The sequence below is a fragment of the Mustelus asterias genome, chromosome 5, assembly GCF_964213995.1.
Source record: "Mustelus asterias chromosome 5, sMusAst1.hap1.1, whole genome shotgun sequence".
In the NCBI taxonomy this organism is placed as follows: Eukaryota; Metazoa; Chordata; class Chondrichthyes; order Carcharhiniformes; family Triakidae; genus Mustelus; species Mustelus asterias.
In genome coordinates this window covers 3,873,717-3,886,431 of record NC_135805.1, presented here as the reverse complement: position 1 = coordinate 3,886,431, position 12,715 = coordinate 3,873,717, and the positions used below count along the sequence as shown (strand labels likewise).

Genomic DNA, 12,715 nt, shown 5'->3' with positions numbered 1-12,715 from the left:
CTCCTGCTCTGCCCAAGACTGCAAGGAACTACAAAAGGTCGCGAACGTAGCCCAATCCATCACGCAAACCAGCCTCCCATCCATTGACTCTGTCTACACTTCCCGCTGCCTCAGAAAAGCAACCAGCATAATTAAGGACACCACGCACCCCGGGCATTCTCTCTTCCACCTTCTTCCGTCGGGAAAAAGATACAGAAGTTTGAGGTCACATACCAACCGACTCAAGAACAGCTTCTTTCCTGCTGCTGTCAGACTTTTGAATGGACTTACCTTTCATTAAGTTGATCTTTCTCTACACCCTAGCTATGACTGTAACACTACATTCTGCACTCTCTCCTTTCCTTCTCTATGAACGGCATCTTTTGTCTGTATAGCGCGCAAGAAACAATACTTTTCACTGTATGTTAATCCATGTGACAATAATAAATCAAATCAAATCAGAGACACATTGATGGATTGGGCAGGATGATGAAGTTACAGAGGGACATAGATAGGATGCAAGACTGGGCGGAGAAGTGGCAGATGGACTTCAACCCAGATAAATGTGTCGTGGTTCATTTTGGTAGGTCAAATGGGATGAAGGAGTACAATATAAAGGGAAAGACTCTTAGTACTGTAGAGGATCAGAAGGACCTTGGGGTCCGGGTCCATAGGACTCTGAAATCGGCCCCGCAGGTGGAGGAGGTGGTTAAGAAGGCGTATGGTGTGCTGGCCTTTATCAATCGAGGGATTGAGTTTCGGAGTCCGGGGATAATGATGCAGCTATATAAGACCCTCGTCAGACCCCACTTGGAGTACTGTGCTCAGTTCTGGTCGCCTCACTATAGGAAGGATGTGGAAAAGATTGAAAGGGTGCAGAGGAGATTTACAAGGATGTTGCCTGGATTGAGTGGCATGCCTTATGAGGATAGGCTGAGGGAGCTTGGTCTTTTCTCCTTGGAGAGACGAAGGATGAAAGGAGACCTAATAGAGGTGTATAAGATGTTGAGAGGCATAGATCGGGTGGACTCTCAGAGGCTTTTTCCCAGGGTGGAAATGTCTGCTACGAGAGGACACAGGTTTAAGGTGCTGGGGGGTAGGTACAGGGGAGATGTTAGGGGTAAGTTTTTCACACAGAGGGTGGTGGGCGAGTGGAATCGGCTGCCGTCAGTGGTGGTGGAGGCGAACTCAATAGGGTCTTTTAAGAGACTCCTGGATGAGTACATGGAGCTTAATAGAATGGAGGGTTATAGGTAGGTCTAGAAGGTAGGGATTTGTTCGGCACAACTTGTGGGCCGAAGGGCCTGTTTGTGCTGTAGGTTTTCTATGTTTCTATGTTTCTATGAAGTTCAATACAGAGAAGTGTGAGCTGATTCATTTTGTCAGAAAGAATATGGAGAGACAGTATAAAATAAAGAGAGAAATATTTAAAGGAAGTACAGTAACAAAGGGACCTTGGCATACATGCATATAAGTTAATGAAGCTGGCAGGGTATGTTGAGAGAGCAGTTGATAAACCATATGGTATCAGGTTTTATTAATGCATGATTAAGTACAAGAGTAAAAAGGTCATGTTGAACTTGTATAACCTCATCTGGAGATTGCATCCAGTTCTGGGCACCATACTTGAGGAAGGATGTGAAGGCATTGGAGAGAGTACAGAGTAGATTCACAAGAATGATTCCAGGAATAAAGAACTACAGTTATGAGGATAGATTGGGGAGGTTTGTTTTCTGTGGAGAAAAGGAGGCTGAGAGGAGACTTGACAGAGGTATTCAAGATTCTGAGGGATAAATAGCAGGGTAAATAGCGAGAAACTATTCCCACTCGAGAGCATCAAAAATGAGAGGGCACCATTCAAAATAATTGGCAAAAGTGACATGAGGAAAAGAAAGATTCACCCAGAGATTTGTTGGAGTCTGGAATGAACTTCCTGAGAGGTGGTGGAGTCAGATTTGATCGAGGTATTCAAAAGGAAATTGGATTACTATCTCTGAAAAGAAAGAATGTGCAAGGTTATGGGGATAAGCTAGGCTAGTGGACCAGGTAGAATGCTCTTTCAGAGAGTCAATGCAGATTCAATGGGCCAAATGGCTTCCTTCTGCTCTGTAAAGATCCTGTGATTCTTTAAATTAGGGCTGAATTATATCTGGGTGTAAAAATAGAAAAGGAAAGAAATGCCCAGCAGTTCAGGCAGCATTTGTGGAGAGAGAAGCAAAGTTAATGCTTTAGCTCTTTGCTGTTTCAACAGAACTGGAAAAAGTTAGAGATGTAGCAGCTTTTCAAGGACCTGCTTGCCCTCCCCTTGAGAATGGAAGAAAATGTCACATCACCACTGACAATAATTGCAGAAAACAGCTCGGGGTGAAGCATCAGCAGATAATGAGCCAAGGACCTGTCTTTGGGCAGAGCACACATCAATGAATGAACAAAGCTGGGAAAGGGGAGGAATTCAAAAGGACAGAGACATATTGGTGGATTGGGCATATCAGTGGAAGATAAAATTTAATGCAGAGAAGTGTGAGCTGATTCATTTTGTCAGAAAGAATGGAGAGACAGTATAAAATAAAGAGAGAAATATTTAAAAGAGGCACAATAACAAAGGGACCTTGGCATACATGCATATAAGTGAATGAAGCTGGCAGGGTATGTTGAGAGAGCAGTTGATAAACCATATGGTATCAGGCTTTATTAATGCATGATTAAGTACAAGAGTAAAAAGGTTATGTTGAACTTGTATATATGTTTCTATATATGGGAGGAAGGGGGATCAGGATATTGAATTCGGTGATCAGCCATGATCAAAAGGAATGGCAGAGCAGGCTCGAAGGGCCGAATGGCCTACTCCTGCTTACAGTTTCTTTCTATGTTTCTATGTATAGGACACAAATTAGGCCTCATCTGAAGACAGCATCCAGTTGTGGACGCCGCACATGAGGAAGGATGTGAAGACATTGGAGGAGGAGATTCAATATCAACATATCAACATCATCAAAGATTCTCATCCTTAGGTGTTTGAAGATGGCGCTCACAGATTGGATATGATGTTGAATGTCAGCATTGATGTCAGCCTTAGATGAGAGGTGGCTCCCCAGGTAGGGGAAATGTTCATGTTTGGGCTGGTTTCTCTGTCGATCTTGATGGAGGGAGGGACCGGATCTTGCCGTGTGGGAGGTTGGTAAAGAACTTGAGTCTTCTTGAGGTTGAGGCTGCGATCGATTCTTTGGTATGCCTCCGCGAAGGTGTCGAGCATGGCTTAGAGATTCTCTTCTGAGAGCGCAGAGATGGTGTTGTCATCCACATACTGATGTAGGTATCTTCAGTGTTGCTTAAACCACTGCTCTTGCCACACGCTGAGATCCACTCTCAGTGCCATGTGATGCCACATGCACACTCTCACCTCTCACTTAAACTGCAGCAGCAGCTGCCTACTCCTCAGTCACATACTCCTCCACTGGGCAGAGAGGACACAGAAATCCAGCTGGAAGGTGGTGAGACCCCCAGCAAAAGGACTACAAGCAGATGCTCAGCACTCTCAACATATCTGTGCCCCAGAGCCTCAGGAGACTTTGCCTGTCATGACAGGTTGCTGCAGACATCTGCCATCTCCTGGAACAAGATCTCCTTCCCACAGTCGGCATGGTGGCACAGAGGTTAGCACTGCTGCCTCACAGCGCCAGGGACCTGGGTTCGATTCCTGGCTTGAGTCACTGTCTGTGCGGAGTCTGCACATTCTCCCCATGACTGCGTGGGTTTCCTCCGGGTGCTACCTCCCACAGTCTGAAAGACATGCTGGTTAGGGTGCATTGACCCGGACAGGCGCCGGAGTGTGGCAACTAGGGGAATTTCACAGTAACTTCATTGCAGTGTTAATGTAAACCTTACCTGTGACTAATAAGCTTTACTTTACTTTATTACCAGTGGCTGTTAAGGTGCCAGGAACTGGAGAGCCATTCATCTCCCCCGAACCCCCGGGCTCTGCCTCATGTCAGGTTCTGTACTCTCCACTCCTGCAAGTTGAGAACACAGGGAGGTGTGAGTGCGTGTAGTAGCTCATGTGGATGCAGATAATGGGTGCAAGAGGGCAGTGTGAGTGTTCACTGTTTGGATGTGAATGTGAGATGCCGGCAGAGAGAGAAATGGAGCTGCAAAATGTTTGTCCTGAAGAGTGCTGGGAATGTCAGAATGTGGAGCTTGACATCTAAAAGTGTTCTGCTACTCACCTGTCATGCCTTCCTGATGTCCTAGACACTCATGATGTATTGTCTACAGGTTGGAGAGATGACAGTCCTGTTGCTGATGTCCTCGGTCACTTACATCCACATTTGTTTGGCTGGATATGCTGCCATCTTCCTCCCATTTGAGGGCAACTCACCCCAAAATTGGGAAATCAATATTCAGGATTTTTGACTTTTAGGAAAGACAGGCGGGAAGGTTGCATCACAGTGCCAGTGTTCGATTCTGGCCTTGGGTGACTGCATGTGCTCCTCGTGTCTGTGTGGGTCTCCTTCGGGTGCTCCGGTTTCCTCCTACAGTCCAAAGATGTGCAGGTTAGGTAGAGTATCCATGGTAAATGGGAGTGGGATGTTCTTTCAATGAGTCGGTGCAGACTTGACGGGCCAGATGGCCTCTTTCTGCCTTGTAGGGATTCTATGAATCCTATGGATTCTTCTGTGGAAAAGGCAGTCGGGTCGCTCTGCTAATAAGAGAAGAAATAAGTACAGTTCTGAAAGATGATCTAGGCTCAGAGGATGTGGAGTCGTTTTGGGTGGAAGTGACGAATACTAAAGGAAGAGAGTGGTAGGAGTATTGTATATGCCCCTGAAAAGTAGCCACACTGTAGGAAAGAGTTTAAATCAAGAAATAACAAATGCATGTAAAAAGAGCATTAATCATTTAAAAAAATGATCTGGATGTGAATGTGGGGGTTATGGTCAGTAAGTTTGCAGATGACATGAAAATTGGTGGGGTGGTAAATAGTGAGGAGGAAAGCCTTAGTTTACAGGACGATATAGACTGGTTAGATGGGCAGAACAGTGGCAAATGGAATTTAACCTTGAAAAGTGTGAAGTGATGCATTTTGGGAGAACTAATAAGGAAAGGGAATGCACAATGAACAGTAGGACGCCAGGAAGTACAGAGGACCAGAGGGATCATGGGGTGCATGCCCAAAGGTCCCTGAAGGCAACAGGACAGGTAGATAAAGTGGTTAAGAAGGCAAATGAGATACTTGCCGTTATTAGCCAAGACATTGATAAATGTCAACCCAGATAAATGCGTCGTGGTCCATTTTGGTAGGTCAAATGGGATGAAGGACTACAATATAAAGGGAAAGACTCTTAGTACTGTAGAGGATCAGAAGGACCTTGGGGTCCGGGTCCATAGGACTCTGCCAGGCAAGGTGGTGGAGGCGGACACACTGGGAACGTTTAAGACTTATCTAGATAGCCACATGAACGGAGCGGGAATGGAGGGATACAAAAGAATGGTCTAGTTTGGACCAGGAAGCGGCACGGGCTTGGAGAGCCGAAGGGCCTGTTCCTGTGCTGTATTGTTCTTTGACTCTAAAATCGGCCCCGCAGGTGGAGGAGGTGGTTAAGAAGGCGTATGGTGTGCTGGCCTTTATCAATCAAGGGATTGAGTTTCGGAGTCCGGGGATAATGATGCAGCTATATAAGACCCTCGTCAGACCCCACTTGGAGTACTGTGCTCAGTTCTGGTCACCTCACTGTAGGAAGGATGTGGAAAAGATTGAAAGGGTGCAGAGGAGATTTACAAGGATGTTGCCTGGATTGAGTGGCATGCCTTATGAGGATAGAACATAGAACATAGAACATAGAACAGTACAGCACAGAACAGGCCCTTCGGCCCACGATGTTGTGCCGAGCTTTATCTGAAACCAAGATCAAGCTATCCCACTCCCTATCATCCTAGTGTGCTCCATGTGCCTATCCAATAACCGCTTAAATGTTCCGAAAGTGTCTGACTCCACTATCACTGCAGGCAGTCCATTCCACACCCCAACCACTCTCTGCGTAAAGATAGGCTGAGGGAGCTCGGTCTTTTCTCCTTGGAGAGACGAAGGATGAGAGGAGACCTAATAGAGGTGTATAAGATGTTGAGAGGCATAGATCGGGTGGACTCTCAGAGGCTTTTTCCCAGGGTGGAAATGTCTGCTATGAGAGGACACAGGTTTAAGGTGCTGGGGGGTAGGTACAGGGGAGATGTTAGGGGGAAGTTTTTCACACAGAGGGTGGTGGGCGAGTGGAATCGGCTGCCGTCAGTGCTGGTGGAGGCGAACTCAATAGGGTCTTTTAAGAGACTCCTGGATGAGTACATGGAGCGTAATTGGATGGAGGGTTATAGGTAGGTCTAGAAGGTAGGGATGTTCGGCACAAGTTGTGGACCGAAGGGCCTGTTTGTGCTGTAGTTTTTCTATGTTCTATGAGAGCAGGGAGGTTATGAAGAGCTGTATAAAATGCTCATTAGGCCCCAGCCAGAATACTGCGTACAAGTCTGGTTGTCACATTATGGGAAGGATTTGATTGCACCAGAGAGGGTGAAGAGAGATTCGCCAGGATGTTGCCTGGGCTGGAGCATTTCAGTTACGAAGAGAGGCTGGTTAGGCTGAGGTATTCTCCTTAGAACATAAGAAATAGGAGCAGGAGTAGGCCATCTCGCCCCTCAAGCCTGCTCCGCCATTCAATAAGATCATGGCTGATCTGATAGTGGTTTAGTTCCACTTACCCGCCCGCTCCCCATAAACCTTAATTCCCTTAATGGTTAAAAATCGGTATCTATCTGTGACTTAAACACATTTAACGAGGTAGCCTCTACTGCTTCATTGGGCAGAGAATTCCAAAGATTCACTGCCCTCTGGGAGAAGAAGTTCCTCCTCAACTCTGTTCTAAATTGATTTCCCTGTATTTTGAGGCTATGCCCCCTTGTTCTTGTTTCCATTGTAAGTGGAAATAACCTCGCTGCTTCTCCCCTGTCAAGCCCCTTCATTATCTTATATGTCTCTATAAGATCTCCCCTCAACCTTCTAAACTCCAATGAGTACAGGCCCAGTCTAGTCAATCTCTCCTCATAAGCTAACCCCCTCATCTCCGGAATCAACCTGGTAAACCTTCTCTCTATGCCCTCCAAAGCTAATATATCCTTTCTTAAATAAGGGGACCAAAATTGCACACAGTACTCTAGGTGCGGCCTCACCAGTACCCTGTACAGTTGCAGCATGACCTCCCTGCTTTTATACTCCATCCCTTTCGTGATAAAGGCCAACATTCCATTTGCCTTCTTGATCACCTGCTGCACCTGCAAACTGAGTTTTTGTGATTCATGCACAAGGACCCCCAGGTCCCTCTGCACAGTAGCATGTTGTAATTTTTCACCGTTTAAATAATAGTCCATTTTACTATTATTCCTTCCAAAGTGGATAACCTCACACTTACCAACGTTATACTCCATCTGCCAGATCCTTGCCCACTCATTTAGCCTGTCCAAATCTCTCTGCAGACTCTCTGTACCCTCCACGCAATTTGCTTTCCCACTCATCTTTGTGTCATCCACAAACTTTGTTACCCTACACTCAGTCCCCTCCTCCAGATCGTCTATGTATATGGTAAATAGTTGAGGCCCCAGCGCCGATCCCTGCGGCACGCCACTAGTCACTGATTGCCAACCGGAAAAGCACCCATTTATTCCGACTCTCTGCTTTCTGTTAGATAGCCAATCCTCAATCCACGCTAACACTTTACCCCCAACTCCGTGTACCTTTATCTTATGCAGCAACCTTTTGTGAGGCACCTCATCGAATGCCTTCTAGAAATCTAAATACACCACATCCACCGGTTCCCCTCTATCAACCGCACTCATTATATCCTCAAAAAATTCCAGTAAATTAGTCAAACATGACTTTCCCTTCATGAATCCATGCTGTGTCTGCTTGATTGAACCATTCTTTTCCAGGTGTCCTGCTATTTCTTCCTTAATGATAGATTCCAGCATTTTCCCAACTACGGATGTTAGAGCAGAGAAGGCTGAGGGGAGACCTGAATGAGGTGTACAAAATTATGGGAGACATAGGTAGGGTAGATAGGAAGAACGTTTTCTCCTTAGTAGAGGCGTTAATAACCAGAGGCCATAGATTTAAAGTAAGGAGCCAGAGATTTAGAGATTTGCAGAAAAACCTTTTCATCCTGAGGGTAGTGGAAATATGGAATTCTCTGCCTGATAAGGTGGCAGATGCAGGAACCCTCACAACATTTAAGAAGCATTTTGATAAGCACTTGAAACACCATAGCAGACAAGGCTACAGACCAAGTGCTGGAAAATAGATAGGTGCTTGATGGTCAGCACAGACACAATGGGCTGAAGGGCCTCTTTTGTGCTGTAAAGCCCCATGACTCACTGCAGCCCCTCAGATGCTGTTGCATGTTCTCCAGGTAAGAATGAGAGTCCCGGAGAGCAGGAATGGAGGGGAGACCTCCACTTTTCTAATTGCTGCGGCCTCAAAAATCCAATTGCTGGTGAACCCTTATAACCCATGTCTTGGTTGATCCCTTTAATCTGAAATCCTTTCTTTGACAGAATTGTCGTGTTCTTACCATCCCTCCTGAATCAGTCGGGGAACCCAGAGGTAAGATGATAATGCCGTGGCTCAGGGAAAAAGTTGTTGTTCAGCCTAGAATCATAGAAACCCTACAGTGCAGAAGGAGGCCATTCGGCCCATCGAGTCTGCACCGACCACAATCCCACCCAGGCCCTACCCGCTAATCCCTTTTTTTTACCCGCTAATCCCTCTAACCTATGCATCCCAGGACTCTAAGGGGCAATTTTTAACCTAGCCAATCAACCTGACCCGCACATCTTTGGACTGTGGGAGGAAACCGGAGCACCCGGAGGAAACCCACACAGACACGAGGAGAATGTGCAAACTCCACACAGACAGTGACCCGAGCCGGGAATCGAACCCAGGACCCTGGAGCTGTGAAGCAGCAGTGCTAACCACTGTGCTACCGTGCCGCCCTCTATCTGGTAGAGACTTTGTCCATGAGATTCCAGCTTACATCTCTACTTCCCGAACACAACTATCACTCAACTCTAATCCCACCTCACCTGAAGGCGACACTTGCTTCTGATTCTTATGTACAGTACTATAAGAAAATTGGCTAGTGTTAAATACCCAATATATCACTCTGTTTTAACTTTTATTTTGATATATTCAGAGAATAGTATGACTCAAGCTTTCTTGGGTTGGTCCTTGTATTATGCTGATGAGAAAAAGGAGACTTGGGATGACACATGCCGGAAGGGATTATGGATGTTGGGTATGAGAAACATGCTCATCTACCCATGGTGCCAACCATGCTCAGATTGCATGGGAACATACAGCTACTCCTGAAGCTCCAACACCTTAAACTGGTGGGACAAGGTTTAAGTAGAATATAATGCTTTCATCAGAAGGATTCCATCAATGCATTTATATATTATAGTTCGTTATACTGCATTCCATATCACTCATGAGGATTTTCTTATACCTTCTGTTCACCAAGTATAAGATTTTTTGCAGGTTTGGGTGGGGGGCACAGATACCTAAGACAGGCGTTGAATATTTTAAGAAAGTTTATCAAGAAGCGATGATGCATGAACTAATTAGACAGAAAAGGTAGAGTTAAGATGAGAGTTAAGATCAGTTTATTGATCCCAGAGGATGGATGGATGGTTGACTCAGAGCGTGATTGCAATAGTTAGTGATATCAGCATTCTGCTTTCCAGTCAAAGTGTTAGGGATTGCTTCCTTTTTTAAAAAAATTTTTAAAAATACTTTTCCAATTCAATCAAATCAAATCCAATTCAGAGTCTCAACAAGTTGAGACATTTCAGATCCAGGCTGACAAGACAGGGCGAGCGACCAAACCACCCTGTCCTGGGCCTGATCTACATGAGCCAAGCTGATTGGAGAAGGGGGAGGTTCCTCCTCCAAGACTTGAGCTCATTTGCATCTTAGCCAAAAGGCTGAGATGCCGCTTTAAAAAATTGCTTCATATGAAACATATGAAGCCTCAGTGTAACCTAAAGACCTCAACCAAGTGCAGCCGACCATGGGCTGCCAACCATACTACACTTGATCTTAGCCAAAAGGGTGCTTCCTTTGATCTTCCTCCTCCTCATTCATCTGATGTGGAGATGCTGGTGTTGGACTGGGGTGGGCACAGTAAGTAGTCTCAGAACACCAGGTTAAAGTCTAGCAGGTTTTTTTTTTGTACTTTTCCAATTCAATCAAATCAAATCCAATTCAGAGTCTCAACAAGTTGAGACATTTCCGATCCAGGCTGACAAGACAGGGCAAGCGACCAAATTGCCCTGTCCTGGGCCTGATCTACATGAGCCAAGCTGATTGGAGGAGCAAAGCAACACCTCCTCCAAGACTTGAGCTCATTTGCATCTTAGGCAAAAGGCTGAGATACCGCTTTTAAAAATTGCTTCATATGAAACATATGAAGCTTCAGTGTAACCTAATGACCTCAACCAAGTGCAGCATCCAATCCATACTACACTTGATCTTAGCCAAAAGGCCGAGAAGCGATGGTTTATTTGGTGGCACGAGCTTTCGGAGCGCGGCTCACCTGATAGAGTCATAGAGGTTTACAGCATGGAAACAGGCCCTTCGGCCCAACTTTTTCATGCCGCCCTTTTTTTTAAACCCCTAAAATAATCCCAATTGCCCGCATTTGGCCCATATCCCTCTATACCCATCGTACCCATGTAACTGTCTAAATGCTTTTTAAAAGACAAAATTGTACCCACCTCTACTACTACCTCTGGCAGCTTGTTCCAGACACTCACCACCCTCTGTGTGAAAAAATTGCCCCTCTGGACACTTTTGTATCTCTCCCTTCTCACCTTAAACCTATGCCCTCTAGTTTTAGACTCCCCTACCTTTGGGAAAAGATATTGACTATCTACCTTGTCTATGCCTCTCATTATTTTATAGACCTCTATAAGGTGACCCCTCAGCCTCCTACGCTCCAGAGAAAAAAGTCCCAGTCTATCTGTATGCGGCGCTTGCATGCAAACAAATGATCAAATTAGATATAATGTAAGAGTATATCATATAAAGATCGGAGCTGTATAGCATGTGATTTTAATGGGGAAAGCGATGTCTTTTGATCGGGTTATATACAAATGAATGGATGTCCAGCTGCAGCCAAAAAGCCAGTGCAAAGTGTTATTTGATTCACACTAAGCTTTCTATGGAAGGGGACATGTAATTAAATGTATAATGCACTAGCTAAAGCTATACAGACATCGGGAAAAATGTGGACAGAGATATTGCCCACTATACTAATGAGATTAAGGGCTGCCGCAAACCGGACAACCAGATTAACCCCTTATGAACTAATGACAGGACGGGCGATGCAATTACCAGAAAGCATCATAACAGGTGGGACCGATGTAGGTCTACTAAAAGATAACATCAGGAGATATAGGGGCGGCACGGTAGCACAGTGGTTAGCACTGCTGCTTCACAGCTCCAGGGTCCCGGGTTCGATTCCCGGCTCGGGTCACTGTCTGTGTGGAGTTTGCACATTCTCCTCGTGTCTGCGTGGGTTTCCTCCGGGTGCTCCGGTTTCCTTCCACAGTCCAAAGATGTGTGGGTTAGGTTGATTGGCCAGGTTAAAAATTGCCCCTTAGAGTCCTGGGATGTGTAGGTTAGAGGGTTTAGCGGGTAAATATGTGGGGGTAGGGCCTGGGTGGGATTGTGGTCGGTGCAGACTCGATGGGCCGAATGGCCTCCTTCTGCACTGTATGATTTCTATGAAATCACATTTGCATTCTATGTTTTGGAACTAAGCACCCAACTAAAAGGGATGTGCAAATTGGTAAAAGACAATCAGGAAATAAGAGACACGGAGAGAGAGCTTGAAATGCTCCCTGACGTCCAACAGTGGGACGTCCGAGTGAAAACATTACCTGACAAACCAGGGTTTGCACCAAAATGGGATGGGCCAGATGAAGTTATAATTAGTGGAGACACCTGTGCCTGTATAGACATGAGGGAAAGGTAAATGGAAAAATTAGACTCAGTTGAAAGAATATGCTGGAACTAATTGGAAAGATATGTGATATACTCCAATTGCAGATATAAACAGACAGCGACTGACCTCCAAGCAAGCTGAATGGGTTCACGGGAAGTTGCGCGCGGGCGATATAGTCTTTGAACCACTGTATAACGGTCGCGCGGATTATTAGTAAGTGATAGGATGCTTCTTATGCTGCTTCTCACGACCCTGGCCCTGTTAGCCACAGAGGGAGAGTATAGCTGGAATTGTGAGGATTTAGGGACAGAGCACCGTAAACATCTCTGTAACGATGACGCTGTCTATTGTAACCACCCGACACATGGGATAGGCCCCTGGGAGGTAACCCGTAGGGACCGCTGCTCAGGATCCCTTAACCGTACCACGTTGCCAAACCTGTTGGAGGGGGCGAGGTGATTGGGAACTTCCATGCAATGTAACCTGATGCAGCTGGAGTTTCCCGTGCTTAATTGAGGAGCTAGGGGGGGGGCCTGTGCCCAACAAAGGCAGAGGATTGAGGAGGACGAGTACCTCAGCAAGAGACTTGACCGATCCACGCGGTCATTGCACCAGTCCTCGAGAAACATCTTTGTGTATATGTCTTACCTGTATGCATCACAATCAAATCTGAGCAAGTGCTGGGTCTGTTC

The 12,715-nt window shown here is 45.9% G+C and overlaps 1 pseudogene; it reads right to left on the bottom strand.

Annotated features, from left to right (window-relative positions):
• Positions 1-10,368: 10,368 nt before the first annotated feature.
• LOC144494487 (U2 spliceosomal RNA) lies at positions 10,369-10,571 on the bottom strand (annotated as a pseudogene).
• Between the last annotated feature and the right edge of the window lie 2,144 nt (positions 10,572-12,715).